At 25.7% G+C, this 18,129-nt stretch overlaps 1 protein-coding gene across 1 annotated transcript in view; it reads right to left on the bottom strand.

The window, feature by feature from the left end:
* The window catches only part of LOC111642446, a 29,088-nt gene that overhangs the window by 10,181 nt on the left and 778 nt on the right, over positions 1-18,129 (bottom strand). The window lies entirely within an intron of this gene.

Here is an 18,129-nt window from a genome sequence, read left to right as displayed (position 1 = left end):
TCCAATGCGATATTTATGTTAAAAAATTTATTTTCAGTTTAAAGTTAAGAAAATTTTTAACTTGTCTCTATTGAAAATATGGATGCTTCGAAATAGAATCGATATATTTTATATCCGAATTGTTATTTTTTCCCCCCACTTTTTTCTTTATAAACTGAAACTGCCAGCTTTACAACTTTCTTTTTGTGTTTCCTAACGTATTGCTTCCATAAAAAAGTAAATAGAAACTTCTTTTCCTAACACAATTTTACGTTTAAAGTAAACAATTCTCTTCTTTCAACAGCAAACATGTATTTATAACGGAGCCAATCTTTTAACGATGTCATCAAATCAAATAGAAAAGTATTTTATAAAATTCTATTAAGTCCGGGACACATACTCTACATACGAAAATATTTTAAACTAAACTAAATATTGGAATTTTATTCTAAACAAAGTTTCTGATACTGAATAATATCAGCATCAGATCTATGTGGAGAGAATAACAATAAAAAGTCTATATCTGAAAGACTGTCGACTTCAATTACCTTCCTGATACAGAAAATCATGAACTGGAACTTTCGCGATGGATGTCCATGAAATCTATGTCCTTTTTTGGCATCAGAATCTTCAGAGGATTGTACAGAATATCGAAATTTTAATCTTTTTTCTATAACAGAAAAAACAAACAGAAAAAAGAAACATAAAAGATAATAACTAGGAATGATGTAGCATGGATCAAAAGTTTTCTGAGAAAAATATGCCATGGTCGAGTAGGATTAGAAAGGAAACAATGAAGAGTTCGAGTCGGATAAAGCAAGATTTGACTACATTAGCATAATTTTAGAGAAAATATTTTTGATGTATTCTGTACGTGCTCGAGATGTCGATTGAGTGCTGATAATATATCAAAAAGCCTCATTTTTGCGATAGGAAACGAATGCCAACAGATAAGAATCGTTAGAGAAGCATTTACTTTCCTTAGCACACGACTTTCCTGGCAGAAAATGGATATTCCAACAGAATTAATGTTTCTTGTTCATAGTGATTACCTGCTGCTTTAAGCGAAAAAGTCGAATAAAGTAAAGCAATAACCGTAATTCCGACCTGATTCGAATAAAGTAAACTAAGAACCAATCTCTACTCGTCGTGTTTAGAAAAATATAAAAATTCGATAAATTAATGTATCGAGTTTAAACTTTTAATTAGTCTAATGCCAAATATAGAATTTAAATGTAAATTATAAAAATGAACTTGCAGAAAAATGGCGACGACGACAAAAATCAATACGGCTTCAATCACACTTGAAAATGTTTATAAGTAATAATTAAAAATTTATATACATAATGAACACATTTTAAGTTTTCCATTGCTACTTTTCGTGCTTGTTAACCGTTTCAAGTACATCATTTACGAACGTGACACGAAAGTCTAATTTTTAAAAATTAATTAAGTTAAGGCGATTTTATTCCCTCTTCTTCCCAGTTTCTCTCGTTATAAATTTTACAGTTAGCTTTACTTTAACATATTAACAAATTTTCTATTCACCAGAAGAATATAATAGCTTTAACGTTCCTACTAGTGCAGAGTAGTAATTGATACTAGAAATTAAATATCCTAAGGGAATGTGGAAAATAAAATTAAGTTAGTGAATTTGTACACTAATTTACTTCCAGTCTTTCTGGTGTAATATCTACAAAATTCAAGAAGGATTTATCACGCTGAAAGCCAACTAGATCAATTTTATTGACTCGTCTTTATATATATATATATATAAAAATCTACTATAAAAATATTTTTATGATATCGAAGATTGTTTAATGTAATAATTAAAGATTTAATAATAATGTTTCCGTATATTCGAATCGATAAATAAAATGTTTAAAATAGTAAAATCGCCATCGAATAATTTGTTTTTATTCATTCCTCTCGTAAAGTTTATGCTGCCAGACGTCCATTTTTATATTTTTATACCAAGTTCTTAAAATAGTAACGGTGTTATTTTCGTCGTAATGATATAGATTTGGCCGAAAGATATGATATAAATGAAATTATTTCGTTTATTATTTAATATTCTTAACGTATTTAACGCTGATATTAACCTGTGGATGTTCTAGAAGATATGTTACTACGAAAGCTTACAAAAATTACTCTATATAAAGTATTTTTTAGGGTATTTTAATATAAGTAAAGAGGGAATTATTACTCATTGGATATAATGGGCACGGTATCTAAGGCTACAGATTTTTTTTAGAGTCTATAAAAATAAAATTCATACTTTCTTAATTATATTTACATACAAATTCAATTACTTAATCTTATCTAAAGTCATGCGATATATTATACTGTATTTATTTTTATTTTAAAATGCAAAATTGATATCTTTGGTATCAAGTAGTCTACACCCCCAGTACACGCCCTGTTATTACAGAAATAAACAGTGTAAACTTAAACATTCAACGTACTATACGATGACAAACTAAGAAATTTCAAGTATTGTATATTAACTTTGAAGTTTTTAAAGATAATAAATTGATTAAATATGTCATTGAAAGATATTTCTAGTAATAAATCTCTATAAAAAGGAGAAATGGAGAAGATAATTTGTTTTGTGTAATGATGAACAGAGTATGGTTTTGATGTGGTTGACTTTTGGAAACGGATGTTCACCTTTAGATCTTGTATTAAAAATTGAAAGATATTTTATAAATACAAACTTTATAAATTATTTTAAATCGTTATCTAATTTCTATAGACAAATAAATATTATAAGCTCGAGAGGGGTGAGATAAGACCCTTGTAAATCTCAAATGTAAAGTTCGCCCTTTACTGAAAGCCATAAAAATGTATGAATAAAATTAACATAAGAAAAAAATGTGTGTGTTTTTTCATCTATCAAAAGTAACTTTAATTTATGTCACATTTTTTTTTACATAAAAGAGCACATTTTGCTAGTACTTTTGGGTCCAGAACTCGAGATAAATGACTGTCTACTCTCTCCAGCTGAGTCTAATTGTAATAATAACATTTTAAAATTGTATTTAGAAAATATTGAAATAATTAAAATATTTCCAAATTTTTCTAAGGAATAAAATAATAATAATAATTTATGATCTTCTGAATTTTGTGTGGAGTCTTCTAATCCAATCCTTAAACTTTATATGAAAATATATGTTAAAATTCAAAAATTATTCTAAATATTTAACAATAGTTTTCAAGATATTCATGGAAAACATACAGATAACGAACAGAGCGAATATAAACCATTAAAATAAGGTTTCTAGAGATGTTATAGAAGAAAACAGACCTTTAAACTGTAGAAAATGTCAAAGTTTACATTATTAAGAATGATTTTTGTTGTAGAGTCGTGTTTAGATGCGAAATTTAGTTATTAGTTAAAAAGAATGTAAACGTGAAATACGATATTCTCGAAACGTAATGATTGTTAAATGTTTGTAACGGAATAAGAGCTTTGAAATGTAGGACACGATTATCAAAAGAAGCAACGAACATAAAAACGTCCATCAACAAAAGGTTTGGATAAGGAAACGACCATTAAAATATGTTTATGCATAAAGCTATTTAACTCAGAAATGCGAATTTATGCAATTAATTTTGACATTTTACGCGAGAAAACTTTAACAACATTTACACCATCTGATGGCAAATCATATGCTAAATCAGTACATTTGTATACAGTTAACAAGGAAACATTTTCGTAAATTTTTACTCATTAAACTATAAATAATGTTTTATAAAAGAATTTAAATAAAAGAATTACATTACTTAATTAGGTATATCTAAATATAAACAAAGTACATTCATTTCATTTGTTTAAAATAAACATATTTTATAATTTATAAGAAAATTCTTTCTTTCTTTTTTTTTTCCAAATAAACTAATTTGGAATTTTAATGGCTTCATTTATTTAAATTTCTCTAAAGTAAAATATTGAAAAATGGCGAATTTTAGAGAGTAAATTAAATTAACTTATTTGTTCTTAATTATGAAAACGTAAATAGTAATACAGTCTAACCTCTGAACAACGGCCAATGACGAAGAACATAAAAATGGTCGCTGTTCGGAAGTGGCCGTTGTTTAGAGGTTATTTTGTGTGTATTTCGAAGAGAAAAATGGCCGCCGCTTACAAGTGGTCATTGTTGTGAGGTTACCGTTATTGTAAGTTCGACTATAGTTAAAAAAACTTATTATTTTCGATTGTTTTATTATTATTATTTTTTCTATTTAGAAACGAATATTTTTGAATTTTTTTTTTAATTTATAGATAATCGAAAATGCATCTTTCAAGCGTTATAATTGCTGTATTGTTCTTATATAATTCCACAAATGAAAGAGGAAATAAATTTTATTCTAATCGGTATTTCTACAATAGTTAAATATTGTTTTGGCAGCATTTTATTAAATTCTTTTAAACAGGCCTCAGAATTGCAGCTAAGATGTACTCATATAATCATTATTGTTGGATCTGTGAGTTAAATGCTAATGCATAATACATATTTAAATTAAAATAATATTAATGTATATATGAATATTGAGTAGGAGTTTTAATATAAAAATATTTTACCAATATCTGATGGCAATCCTATTGTGCACCCTTGCTGTACAATAAAAGTGCATTCTAAAGCAATAATGCAAGTTTTCAACCCCTACTTTACAGAGGAATTTTTTATTAATTTAAAGCTTCAAAATTTTTAATGTTTTTTTTTTTCATTTAAAATACTAATATTATAGCAAAAATTATCGAATAAACTATACAAAAGTAAATTATATAGGTTTACATAACTACATATGGCTCAAAATATTGCATTTTTATTTAAAATAAAATTTTGAAATGTATATATTTATATACAGTATATTGCAATATAAATAAAATATATTGAAACGTGCAATAAAAATGCGATATTTCAAAATCTTATATAAAATAAAATTTTATTATGTACTGTATAGGCTATACCCTATAGACCCGTCGGAGGGAAGTTGGGGATTTTTCCACAAGCCCAGAGAAAACTCGGAGATTAGTAGCGGTTCCTATCCCTATAAATTAAACCTATTTTTAACTAATAAAATTAAATCTTTAAGGCTACCTTTTAATAATAAAAAATAGGGCAAGATGAACCCGCTAAGGAGCAAGAGAGCACACTCTATCCATGGCCCTATATAAATTCTCCATGGTTTACACCTATACACGCGTTTATTTATACTTAAAACATTAACCAACCAAGCAATCTTACAAAAACATAAAATGGAATAATGTAAATATATTACACGTTGTCTCTATTGTAATTGTTCACTTTCGCGTTTTATTGCTTCATTAAATTGTAACAGTCTTTTCAGAAGCCAGAAAAATTTTATTAATCCAATATAAAACTTTCATAAATTGCTATAAATTCCTAAATTTAACCACTAACTCTGCTTTTATCAAATGAATTTCCACTTAGTTGTCATCGCTGATTCAAAGAATACCCAAAATTGATGATTACTTCACCTTAAGTATGGTAAACTTAATAAAAATATAGTTTATTTATCTATTATTGTCATAAAAATGCTTAAGAATTTTCTCCTTATCAGAAATATCAAAGTTCAATTCTCATACTGAATGAACTCTTCTTATCTCTTCCTTCTTTTCATATCCTTACCTTTCGTGTAATCTAGGAAAAAACATTACTTAATTACATATTTTATGCAAAATGAATCTGATATTTGCATACATTTTATATCGAATTATTAGTAAATATAGTCATCTGTATGTAAAATATTTTTGAAGTGATTATTTACATCATTAAAAAAGTAAATTGAGGGAGATTGACTCTTCAAAGATGTCATTTAAAAGAGAGATTCTCTCTTATTTTCTAAGATGGAGGATGCTGCAAATTTGATCCGAATTTTAAATCTTGATATTTTGTTTATTTATTTATTTATTCGACGAAGAAAAATACACGACGAATATAAAAATTTGAGCAGACTCATCGAATTTTTTGATGTCTGTACTGAATTTAGAATTATTTTCGAACCTGGAGAGTAAAAAATCGATTGAATGCTTTGACCAACAGAGAGAGAGAGAGAGAGGTATTGGCAATTAAAGTAACTGGTCGAGTATATTACAGAATTTATTTTTAGAACGAAATGTCACCGTAACGAAAATTGATTTTTAATATTCGGTTAGTAAGATTGTTAATGATTGGGTGATGATGTTCGTGAGTGGATGAAGTTGTTAATGAATAGGCAGAGATGCTCATGAATGAATAAAACCATTAATATATAACTGCTGAAAGTGTTAGTGATAGATATTCGTGAATAAGTGAAATGTTTATGTAAAAATGACGCTTAGAAAAAGATAAAAGATCAATAAAACAGTTGATATTCATAAATAACTAAGCAGTCGAGTTATTTAATGAATATTTGAACTTGCTAATTAAAAGGTATTTGTAACTAGCGAATAAGTGAAAATAGAATGTTATTCGAAGAACGAGAATATTCGTTATTTTACTGTTAGAAATGATACTATTAACAGATAATTAATATATGAAATATTATATTTACTTGGAAATGATTTTCACAAGCAATGAGCTTAATTCTACTCAAAATAATAAATTAGAAGAAAAGGAATTCTTTATTACGGTGAAAGAAAATCACTTTTAAATAGGAAAAATATTCTCTAACTATGGATAAATCTGTGCAAAAGTAGTAGTTAGTTACTTCACAAATAGAATATTTATCAGACACAGCATCAAAAAATGCCAGTGTTATGAATAAACATGTTTATAAAGTAGATAAAATAAAATACACGTGAGACTATTTATAATATTCTTGAATAACATTCATTAATACATGAAAATGTCTTATTATTGATACTTCGTTCATGAATAAGTAAGTATTTAGAACTGGCACACGTGCTTCTGTGAATTTCTTCAAGAATAATGGAATATTCTAATATAAATGAAGATATTTACGAATAAATGAGGTAGAGAAATCGGTAAAGAAGTTTATNGATAAAACTACCTTAAATATTATTTTTAAAAAAACAAAATAAATTATGTTGAATTATATTTAAATTATAATCAAAAATTAAATTAAGGTGAACTGTTTACAATGACGCCCCTTTTGAATAATGTAAGCAAATATTATTGATAATTAACATATTCTGTTAATCATAATTAAATTCATATTTAAATATGTGTATTTAATTATATTCTTCGCATAATTGAGTTATAATTGCATTTAATTATAAAAATAATAAATGTGATGTAGTATTGAAGATGTGAGTGAGAGAAAATAATTTTATAGAAATTATTATCGATTATATTGATTGTTGCTATACTAGTACTTTAATTGTTTATCGATAATTGTTCTCTATCTATTTTCTTATAGAAAAGAAACCATATTTGAGATTTATCGATAAAAACTTTAAGTTTAAAAACTAAAAAAAAGCAAGATAAAAATATACAAAATTACTGGAATATATCAAAATATTATATTTAATTAATCACCTAAGACGAAAATTGATTAAATAAATCGAATTTACTATCTAATTTAACCTTCAAAATTAATCAAATATCTAATATAAGATCTTTTAAACAGAATATAAATACATTTTTTTTGTGATTTACTACATTTCGTGTATTAAAATAATAAATTTCGAAAGGAATTAATATAGGAGGCCCCCGATTTAACTGTATAATTAGAGAAAAAAGATGTGACTCTTACCGAAAATACGTTAAATCGAGGTGTTTTGAAAACAAATATCCTATTAATAACGAACTTGTTAACGTTGTTTTGGTCACGTTCCTGAAGTTTTAGTATAAAGCTGTGCTAATTATAACGTACAAAATGTATTAAAATGTTGTTACAACGTATAAATACAAATAAAACATTATTATAATGTACATTGAGTAATTAACTCGTTAGCTCAACCTCTTAAAACGTGCTCTATTCGCCAATAAAGAAAAGATTCTATAGTAATTTCTTTTAAGATAGAAAATCGTTAAATAGTGGTCTGTTAAATCTAACGTCTATTATATATATATATAAATTATCCAACAAAGACAGCTTCGGAGTCTCTCCCTCCCAGTGGCGCGTTATAGCTTTATAGGGCCCAGACGAAAATTTGAATTAGGGAGTTCCATGTACAGTAGATTTGTACAGTAGATTTGTAACTCAATAGTATTATGAGTAGTGTTGACTTCAGACGTTTTTTCTTATAAAAGATTGGTTTGGGGCCCCTGTTGGTAGGAGCCCAGATAATTGCCTTTTTTGTCCATAGGAGAGCACGCCACTGCTCCGGCCGTGTTGTGTACAATGTGTACAATCTTTAATCTGTAATTATAACGGTAAAACCAAAAGTTCATAGTTATTTATTACTAATTACATTGATGTAATTTAGGCAAACTGCCTCCATTTTAATTTCGTGTACTGTATAATATTTCTGGACCCCTGACATTAAAGAAATGACTTTAAAAAGTTTTGAAAATATTTTCTAACCAATAGTTTATTCACGTAACTAGTAAGTAGGCTTAAAAAACAAAGAATACCACGATCTCATTCCCTATTGTCTACACTTTTCTCGATTCCCTCCCTCCCTTAAACATTACATATTAATATAATTAACGGACGGGCTTCCCTATAATATATTTATGTATTCTGAATTAAGATAGTAATTAAATTATAATGTTGTATTATTGATTAATATGTACTGTATATTAATTAATGTAATTGTTAAAACAATAGTATTATGAGTGAAATTTTCTCGCAAAAAAAAAAAATCTCAAACTTCCTTACGACTTTAACAATGGGGAATTAAGAATGAAGATGAATATTTATGACACATACATCATTCGATACAGTAATTAATAAAGATTCAACACGGAATATATGTATTAAAAAATACAAACTTTGATAATTAATTTAACAGAATTTCTTACATTTCTTTATCCATATGAATTTTCAAATATGGAAATTTATAAAATCATTAAATATTAAACAATAATAATATATAAAATTTTATAAATATGTATATATATTCTGTACCTGTCATAGCAAATTTTATGTAAATCCCGTCTAGCAAATATGACATAACTTGGATAAACGTACGTCTCTACGTCTCTAGACGGGGATTTGGGTACTGAAACACAAAGTAAAGGGTCGTGATGTCTCAGTTTATGGAGAAAATGGAAAAACAAGCTATCAGCAAACGTAAACAAGCCATGAAATAAGCTCCATGCAGAATGGATGTCAATAATTTTACAGCAAATTCGATAGCATTTCTTCTATCTCACCCTTAAAAATCTACTATAAAAATATTTTTATGATATCGAAGATTGTTTAATGTAATAATTAAAGATTTAATAATAATGTTTCCGTATATTCGAATCGATAAATAAAATGTTTAAAATAGTAAAATCGCCATCGAATAATTTGTTTTTATTCATTCCTCTCGTAAAGTTTATGCTGCCAGACGTCCATTTTTATATTTTTATACCAAGTTCTTAAAATAGTAACGGTGTTATTTTCGTCGTAATGATATAGATTTGGCCGAAAGATATGATATAAATGAAATTATTTCGTTTATTATTTAATATTCTTAACGTATTTAACGCTGATATTAACCTGTGGATGTTCTAGAAGATATGTTACTACGAAAGCTTACAAAAATTACTCTATATAAAGTATTTTTTAGGGTATTTTAATATAAGTAAAGAGGGAATTATTACTCATTGGATATAATGGGCACGGTATCTAAGGCTACAGATTTTTTTTAGAGTCTATAAAAATAAAATTCATACTTTCTTAATTATATTTACATACAAATTCAATTACTTAATCTTATCTAAAGTCATGCGATATATTATACTGTATTTATTTTTATTTTAAAATGCAAAATTGATATCTTTGGTATCAAGTAGTCTACACCCCCAGTACACGCCCTGTTATTACAGAAATAAACAGTGTAAACTTAAACATTCAACGTACTATACGATGACAAACTAAGAAATTTCAAGTATTGTATATTAACTTTGAAGTTTTTAAAGATAATAAATTGATTAAATATGTCATTGAAAGATATTTCTAGTAATAAATCTCTATAAAAAGGAGAAATGGAGAAGATNTATAATTTTTTTTTGTGATTTACTACATTTCGTGTATTAAAATAATAAATTTCGAAAGGAATTAATATAGGAGGCCCCCGATTTAACTGTATAATTAGAGAAAAAAGATGTGACTCTTACCGAAAATACGTTAAATCGAGGTGTTTTGAAAACAAATATCCTATTAATAACGAACTTGTTAACGTTGTTTTGGTCACGTTCCTGAAGTTTTAGTATAAAGCTGTGCTAATTATAACGTACAAAATGTATTAAAATGTTGTTACAACGTATAAATACAAATAAAACATTATTATAATGTACATTGAGTAATTAACTCGTTAGCTCAACCTCTTAAAACGTGCTCTATTCGCCAATAAAGAAAAGATTCTATAGTCATTTCTTTTAAGATAGAAAATCGTTAAATAGTGGTCTGTTAAATCTAACGTCTATTATATATATATATAAATTATCCAACAAATTTCACAAAATTGCGTTTAAATATTGATATTATTATTAATTTTTAGTGAATTCTTTTATTATTATTATAAAGTATACGTGGGAGGCTTTCCTTGCCATTACATTTATTATGTAAATAATGGATATACGAATGAATAAAGCTTATTATTTTTAAGAAAAAAAAAACATTTCTTCCATTATATAATTAAAGTACTAAAGTTTCCAAATTTACTAGAAAGCTTTTAGTAAAAGATTTTATATCTAATTGTTTTCAACTATAAACTAATAACCATTTAATACTCTGTGCATTATATTTATATATTATTATATCTTCAAGAATATTGTTATTGAAATTCCGATAAAAGAAAATTCTTATTTTTATTATCAGTAGAAAATGTCTGATGTTTTCAATTTGATAAAACGCAATTTTCCACTAAATGCCAAGTATAGTGTTTCAAACTTTTACTTAAAACATATAATGCTGATGTTTGCCAGATTTTAACGTTTTTTTAGAAAATTTCCCCTGACAGCTTTGGCAGAGATTCAACATTTTAATATCTCTACACAACAGAAGTCTAAATAGTTTTTATTCATTTAATTTTTTTAAATATAAATTCTTTTTAATGACAACTGAATACAGATAATCATTTCCACTGAATGACCACTCTTTATTAACCAATGTGAATTTATTTAAATGGTTTTTAAGAAGTAAATAATTTTTATTATATTTATTTGTATAGAGGAAAAAAAACCTTCTCATTCATATAAACTTTTTATTATAAATAATGGCATTTAAGTAATATTAATGTTTTACAATGTCTTTTATAGGCCTGTATATTAATATAACTCGTTCTACGATGGAAACATTTATAGTTTTTGAATTGTTTTACAGAATAATTTTAATTATAATTTCTTCGTAATTATTCACGCTTTAATTGTAATTAGTATACGAAATAATTACGTGAGAATTATAATTATAATTGCCTTACTTTATTACAATTACGTATTATCTTTCATTAAAGAATTATAAAGGTAATGTATAATTACCTGACATCTTTAATTATATTTAATATTTATAAAATATTAATTAATTTAGCTATAATTATTTCAATTAAACTTCATATTTTACTTTTAGAATGTCATTAATTTACTTAATTACAATTTACAATATTATGCAAGTTTTGTTAATTAAATATAGAAGTTTATTATGCATATTTAACTGTAAAAAATTAATAATTATGTAAATTATATAATCAGTTAATTCTATTTTTATACTTTTAATAATTTACACAAAATTTTTATTTTATAGGAATCATTTAAGTTACCATGTAAAATGGCTTGATTAACATTAGTAATGATAAAATATATAAAGAAAATGTCTTGTAGTTAGTGTTATTATACGAATAGATGCATTAATTTAGCGATATTCGATTGATTTGTAAATTGCAAGAATAATTTACAAGAGTCGACTTTCCAGAAGCAGTTAAAATGTGCGTAAACTGTAACTAATCTTGCAAATGCCTGTATATTAACATTTATTTACTGCCGTTTCTGTATTTTAGTAGAAGGCTGCTGTATTACCTTTAAACATGCACAGTATATAGGACGTAGAAGACAACTTTATAAGTCATTAATCATTATTAATAGTTGCTGACTATCAATCTTCTTCGCCGTGTTTCATTCGACTGAATGATGAGTTTAATTTACGATTCGAAAAGAATATTTTTAATACGCGTTAATTAAAAATAAAATATAAAAATCAATAATTTTCGACCTTTATGAAATAACAGAACACTTTTTATAAAGAGTACAGTCGAACCTCTAATGATGGTCACCTCTCAACAACGGCCATACTTTATATTTACGTCAGTGTCCGTTGTTAAGAGGTTGGACGTATTTTAAAAAAATTTACGTAAGTAAAAACAGTATTAAGTTATTATTTAAAATATTCTAAAATAATTGTATATATTTTATCATTCTTTAATAGTTTTAGTAATAGATTTTATTATTTTTGTATAAACAAATTAGAGACATAATTACATATTTTTAAAAAATAATTCTGTGTTATCATAGAAAAATAGTTAGTAATTTAAGTATAAAATGTAACACCTGTTACATTCGTTCATTAATGCATATGTAATTTGTATTTTACAGAGTACAGCTCTTCCCATTTTCCGTTTGCGTGATGAAGGAAATTGAAAAAGTGTAAGGAGGAAAAAGTACAAGAGACAAATGTTAAAAAAATCAATTAAAGACATCATTAAGATTATAATCAGGAAAACTGTTATCAAAATATATAAGATAAGATCTTTTGAAGTGTCTTCAGTTGTAGGATTTCTTCAACATAAAAAAAAAAATAAAAAAACTCCAAAAACTAATTTCGATAAGATTAAAGCAAAAATATTCTTTTATTTTCTTTTAATTTTATAATTAAAGGAAAGTCAGAGTAAAGCTCATATTCAATCATTTTTTAGTAACTTAATTTTGTTTACTTCCTCTCTAAATTAAGATTTATTAAAGAATATATTAAAAAAATTATTAAAAACTATACATATTTTACTTACAAAGTAGATGAATATTATATTTTTAAATGTAATTTTGCATTAATGTCTTGTCATTAATTTTTAAAGTGAAGACATCAGAAAACAAAACTGAAGACACAAGAATCAAAAGAATAATCATATGGTATTCTATTAATATTATTAAATTTCTATATCATCTATTTTATTTCTCAATTATTGTGTTGAAGAGATCTGCTAATAATAATCATTCTATTAAATATTTGCAATAATATAAACATATATATCCTATATATGTTTATAATATAATAATCTTTAAAATAATAATAAATATAGAGTGCATTGTGAACTACAGTACAGAGAATTAAATAGAAATATTATATAGAAAACAAGTGCTAAATTATGAAAATACCTACAATATCATAACTACCTTCTACACAGCAGCAATAAAATCTATAGAGTCAAGGCTTTATGAAGCTTTAACTATAGATTTTAACAATAAAATATATAACATTATTTTAAAAATTTATAAACATATCTCTATTAAAAGTAATTAATAAATACTGAAATTTTAAAGGATATAAAGTGAATAATACCAACGACACAATGGGTTATTAGTCTTGATACATAGACAAATATTAACTAAATTGAATGATAAAATTTAGAATCAATAAATGCTAATAAATAAATATAAACATAAATGCTTTTAAAACAATTTAAAAACAAAACAAATTGAATATTTTAAACAGCAAATTAGATGTTTGAAGAGAATAAAGCTTCTTTAAATGATTATTTATTCATTTAGTTTTCTATCTGATAATACCAAGAAGAAATTCTAAAAAAACATTTTATCAGTGAAGAGGAAGGACAAATTTCACTTCTAGAATCATTTCTGCAGTCAAAAGATTTAAAAATAAATAACTAAAGATATTCAAAATGTAGATTATTAAATAAAGAATATATATATATATATATCTTAAATGTTTCTATAGTAATAAAAACTCTGAATTTAATGTTATGAAATGAAATTAATTCGGATAAAAATAGAATTTTTATTATAATTTTAATTTAAAATAAAATGTAATTTCAATTATTGAATATGGAATTGTTTCATACTTCCTCCTTAAGATTTCCATTTTAGATATAAAATATATTCAAATATCTCATATAAAAATGTAGTAAAAATGTAATTTATTCAAACTTAAATATATAAATTTAATAAATTATTTCGAATTATTACTGATGAAGTATTTTTTTTCCCTCCTTTTTTACTAATGTAACGCTGGATAAGAGATTTGAAACTACCATTTTATTTTGTAACTTGGAATTCATTCATCATTCGACTATGATAATTTTTCATTGATGTTATCCAAGGCACTTCCGGATGTGAAGAAAATGATACAATACAGAAAATGTTGTTAAAGTAGCGCAGAAAATAATTTATCATCAAGAAAGATTTATATTGATGATATAGAAGAAGACCCTTTAAAAAAGCAGAGATTCTGTATTAAATGAGATTTAAAGGCTCGTTTGTTGTTAGTACACTTCAACATTATATCAACAAAGCCTTATATAGGCAACACTTAAATTTTTACAGAAAATTCTAAATTTTACAATGATAAATACAGCTGTATAATGTAAATTGCCCTCATTATTTGTGCATGGAAGAAAACTCTGTTAACTTTATATATTACTTAGTTCTTGTCATGCGATAATTATAATAAATATAATAGAAAGGTTTTCAGTAGAGGATTATGTTTCTTTGAGGTCCTAGGGGCAAAAGTAAGTTATAAGGCCCTTTATGTAAAAGTGTTTTCTTATATTAAAACGGCAATAAAACCTTCAAATTATGAGTTATGTCACTGTTCTCGCTGATGTGAGAAATACACACTTTTTCACACGTTCATTACACTTTTAGATGCATATTATCTTTTTACTACGTAAGTTTTGAGGCCATTCGAGACGACGGGGCCCTAGGAGCGCGTCTAATGGGCCCCATCGTCTCGAGGACCACTAGTATTGGGTAATCCACCACTGGAAGCTTGCTAAACGAATTGCAATTCGATACTACCAAGCAACATCTCGATAGAACAACTAGGACAAAAAATATTTTCTGAAGGTTACTGTAACATATGTTCTTCAGCTGTTTGCGTGTTAAGAGCGTAAACAGCATGGCAAATTATTTCACCCATTACAAAACACGCTATCCATAAAATAATACATGCATATAACCAATAAAGAGCTTTACAGAGCTGTGAAAATGTCATGCATAAAAGAAAACTAATCTCTACAAAATAGTATTCATAATACATTATATATTTTCTAGAATAATTTTAGAGTGCATATTCCAGTTATTAATATGATAAGAGTATGCTCATTGTATGCTTAGATAATATTCATTACGTGCATCTTTCACTGATTTAATGCAAGCTAATTGAACTATCGATTTATTGGTAACAGGAATAGGAGAAAGATTACATATGGAAACGTTTTTAAAATAATTGTTTAATGTGAATTTCGTTAATTTAGTACATGCCCGACTTTTTGCTGCATACATTAGTAATATTCGCTTACAATACGCGTTACTAGCTGATAGATAGTTCGTGACTCAATAAAATTACTTTAGGCTTCTCATATTAGATTGTCACGAGTAAGTAGAATCATAAATTCTGAAGATCAATAAGAAATATTCCAAGAAAATATAACTTAAAAAGAACCTTGAGATTAAATTTCATGGAAATCTTTTAACTAAAATACCGTCTGATTTTGGTAAAGACATAATAAAAATATGGCATTTTATATAACGAAAATATGCCTTATCTTTCTTTTTACATGTAAAAAATACTCTCTTTGAAGGATTTGGTTTATCACTTCCTTAATCCATTCTTATAATAAACTAAGGATAAGCAGATTTATTGTCGAAGTTTATCCTTTATAAGTCGATATATTGTGTAATTTAACTGCAATATAACGACGTTTAAGAGATAAATTTCGCATTAAAAGTAATATAATTTCTAGCATAGATTTCGTTATATTGAATGTACTAGATCTGTAGAAAAGTAAAACATTAATATATCCAAAAGTAGAGTTTATTTTTACGATATTTTTCTTTTGACATTTTGGAGACAATACAGCATTCATCAAAACTGTCAATGACAGATGTTAAAATGGAATTTTAAAAACTGGAGTAGTATTGATGTTAAAATTAATGGCATAAATCGAAATATATAATCATTAATTTCTAGATTTAGTGAAAAAAAGTAAGCTTCGAATAATCTACCAAATTGATGAAAAATAAAAATTTTATATAGATCATAAATGGACTATTTCTAAGCTATTTTATAACAAAAAAAAAAATTGTCATAAATCGAATGAAATATCTGCAAAGTGTCTATAACGGATGACACAGATGCAATTTTATCACTTCGATCAACTGATAAAATTGCATCCGTGTTTATAATAATTGCTCTATTCTTACAATTACCAGAAATACAAATTGTTTTTCATATTTAATCAGTACTTGATGAACTTACATAGTATATTATAAGCGAAAATAACTCAAAATTAATTTAATAATAATAATAGCCGAGTGTAGTTATAATAAGCAGAAAGTTTAATTTATCAAGTAGGATGCAAACTTCTCAAATTTCTACGTATTAAATTATATAAATTAATATGAAAGGACAAAAAATTGAGCTGGTTACGCTTTACATCCAGCTAAATATAGAGATGATGTGAAGTTTAGACAAATCTCTAACAGATTTTCATAAGAAATTCTGTAGTTCTCTCTTTATTTTTCCAGTTTTCAGCTATAGAAACTTGTAAAATTAAGATTTATTCCGTACTTAACATCAATTGAAGACTTCTGTTGAATTTAGTTCAGCCGTAACAACTTAGCTATTCATTTATACTTATGTAACTTATATTTACATAGAAACTGGAATCAGTTTTACATCAAAAGATTTCTAAAAGAAAAGTTTAAATATCATTATTTGACAGGAATAAAAAGAAAAATTGCTCTCGAGCGATTTTTTCTGTATTTCCTTTCTATACAAAAACTGAGTTGTGTTCTAGAAATAAGAAAGATGTTGAAACCACTTCAACTTAATCTTGTGTAACGTAGCAGGCTCCTACTTTTTTTTTATTGCACATCTCAAAGTACTTTATTCAGTTAAAATCAAATTTAAAAATAAAATCTGCACCGAAAAGATAAGAAAAATAACCTAAAAATAAAACGAAATGTATTTAATTTTATACCTTAAAATTAAAAGATTAAAAATCTCATACTGTATATATATATATTTTTTTTTCATATTTTACTTATCAATCTATCCTCAAACATAAATTATTTATGTAAAAAATAATAATTTACTAGTTTAAGCGAATATAAAAAAATGTAATTTAACATTAGCTCCGCCCAATATCAAATTTTTGGCACGTGTGATGACATTTTGATTTAGTTTTTCTGAAAAAGTAAACAGCTCTAATCAATCTAATGGATTTTCGGCGGTCTTTTTTTATGTTTATCTTTTTAAATTTTCATTAACTCACGATTTAACACACGCGGCGATAAACTATTATCTTTCAGTAATTTAACGCAGAAAAATTAAAGTTAAATTTCGGGCAGTAAATTTTGCTAGAAATTTGGGATAAATTCTTCAATAATTTTTTCGCGTAAAATAAGCGATTATATATATAAATTATTTTAGATAAAAACTCAAATTTCGTGTAACAATTTATGTAAATAAATAACTTGTAAGATTTCAGTTATATAAAATATTATTGATCAAACACAGGATAATTTTTTAGACTTAAATGTCGATAAAACGTAGCAACGCAGTCAAATGTCATTTTGACACTTTCAGACCTCGTGAATGCGACCGAAAAAAGAACCGAATAGTAATATTTTTTCTCGGCTCTACGGAGTAAATAAACAACTTTTTTTTAAATTAAAGTTTAAAAAAATTCCATTTAAAACTTTTATAACGAAGATTTTAATGCGGCTACTTAGTCACAAGCGATTTATATAAATAGGAAATTTGAAAAAATAGTAACAAGATAACAATACACGT

The sequence above is a fragment of the Centruroides sculpturatus genome, unplaced genomic scaffold (genome assembly GCF_000671375.1).
Source record: "Centruroides sculpturatus isolate CEXI.00-Female unplaced genomic scaffold, Cexi_2.0 scaffold1539, whole genome shotgun sequence".
NCBI classification, from domain to species: Eukaryota; Metazoa; Arthropoda; class Arachnida; order Scorpiones; family Buthidae; genus Centruroides; species Centruroides sculpturatus.
Note: the sequence above shows the minus strand (reverse complement) of the source record. Positions and strands in the feature narration are given on the sequence as shown.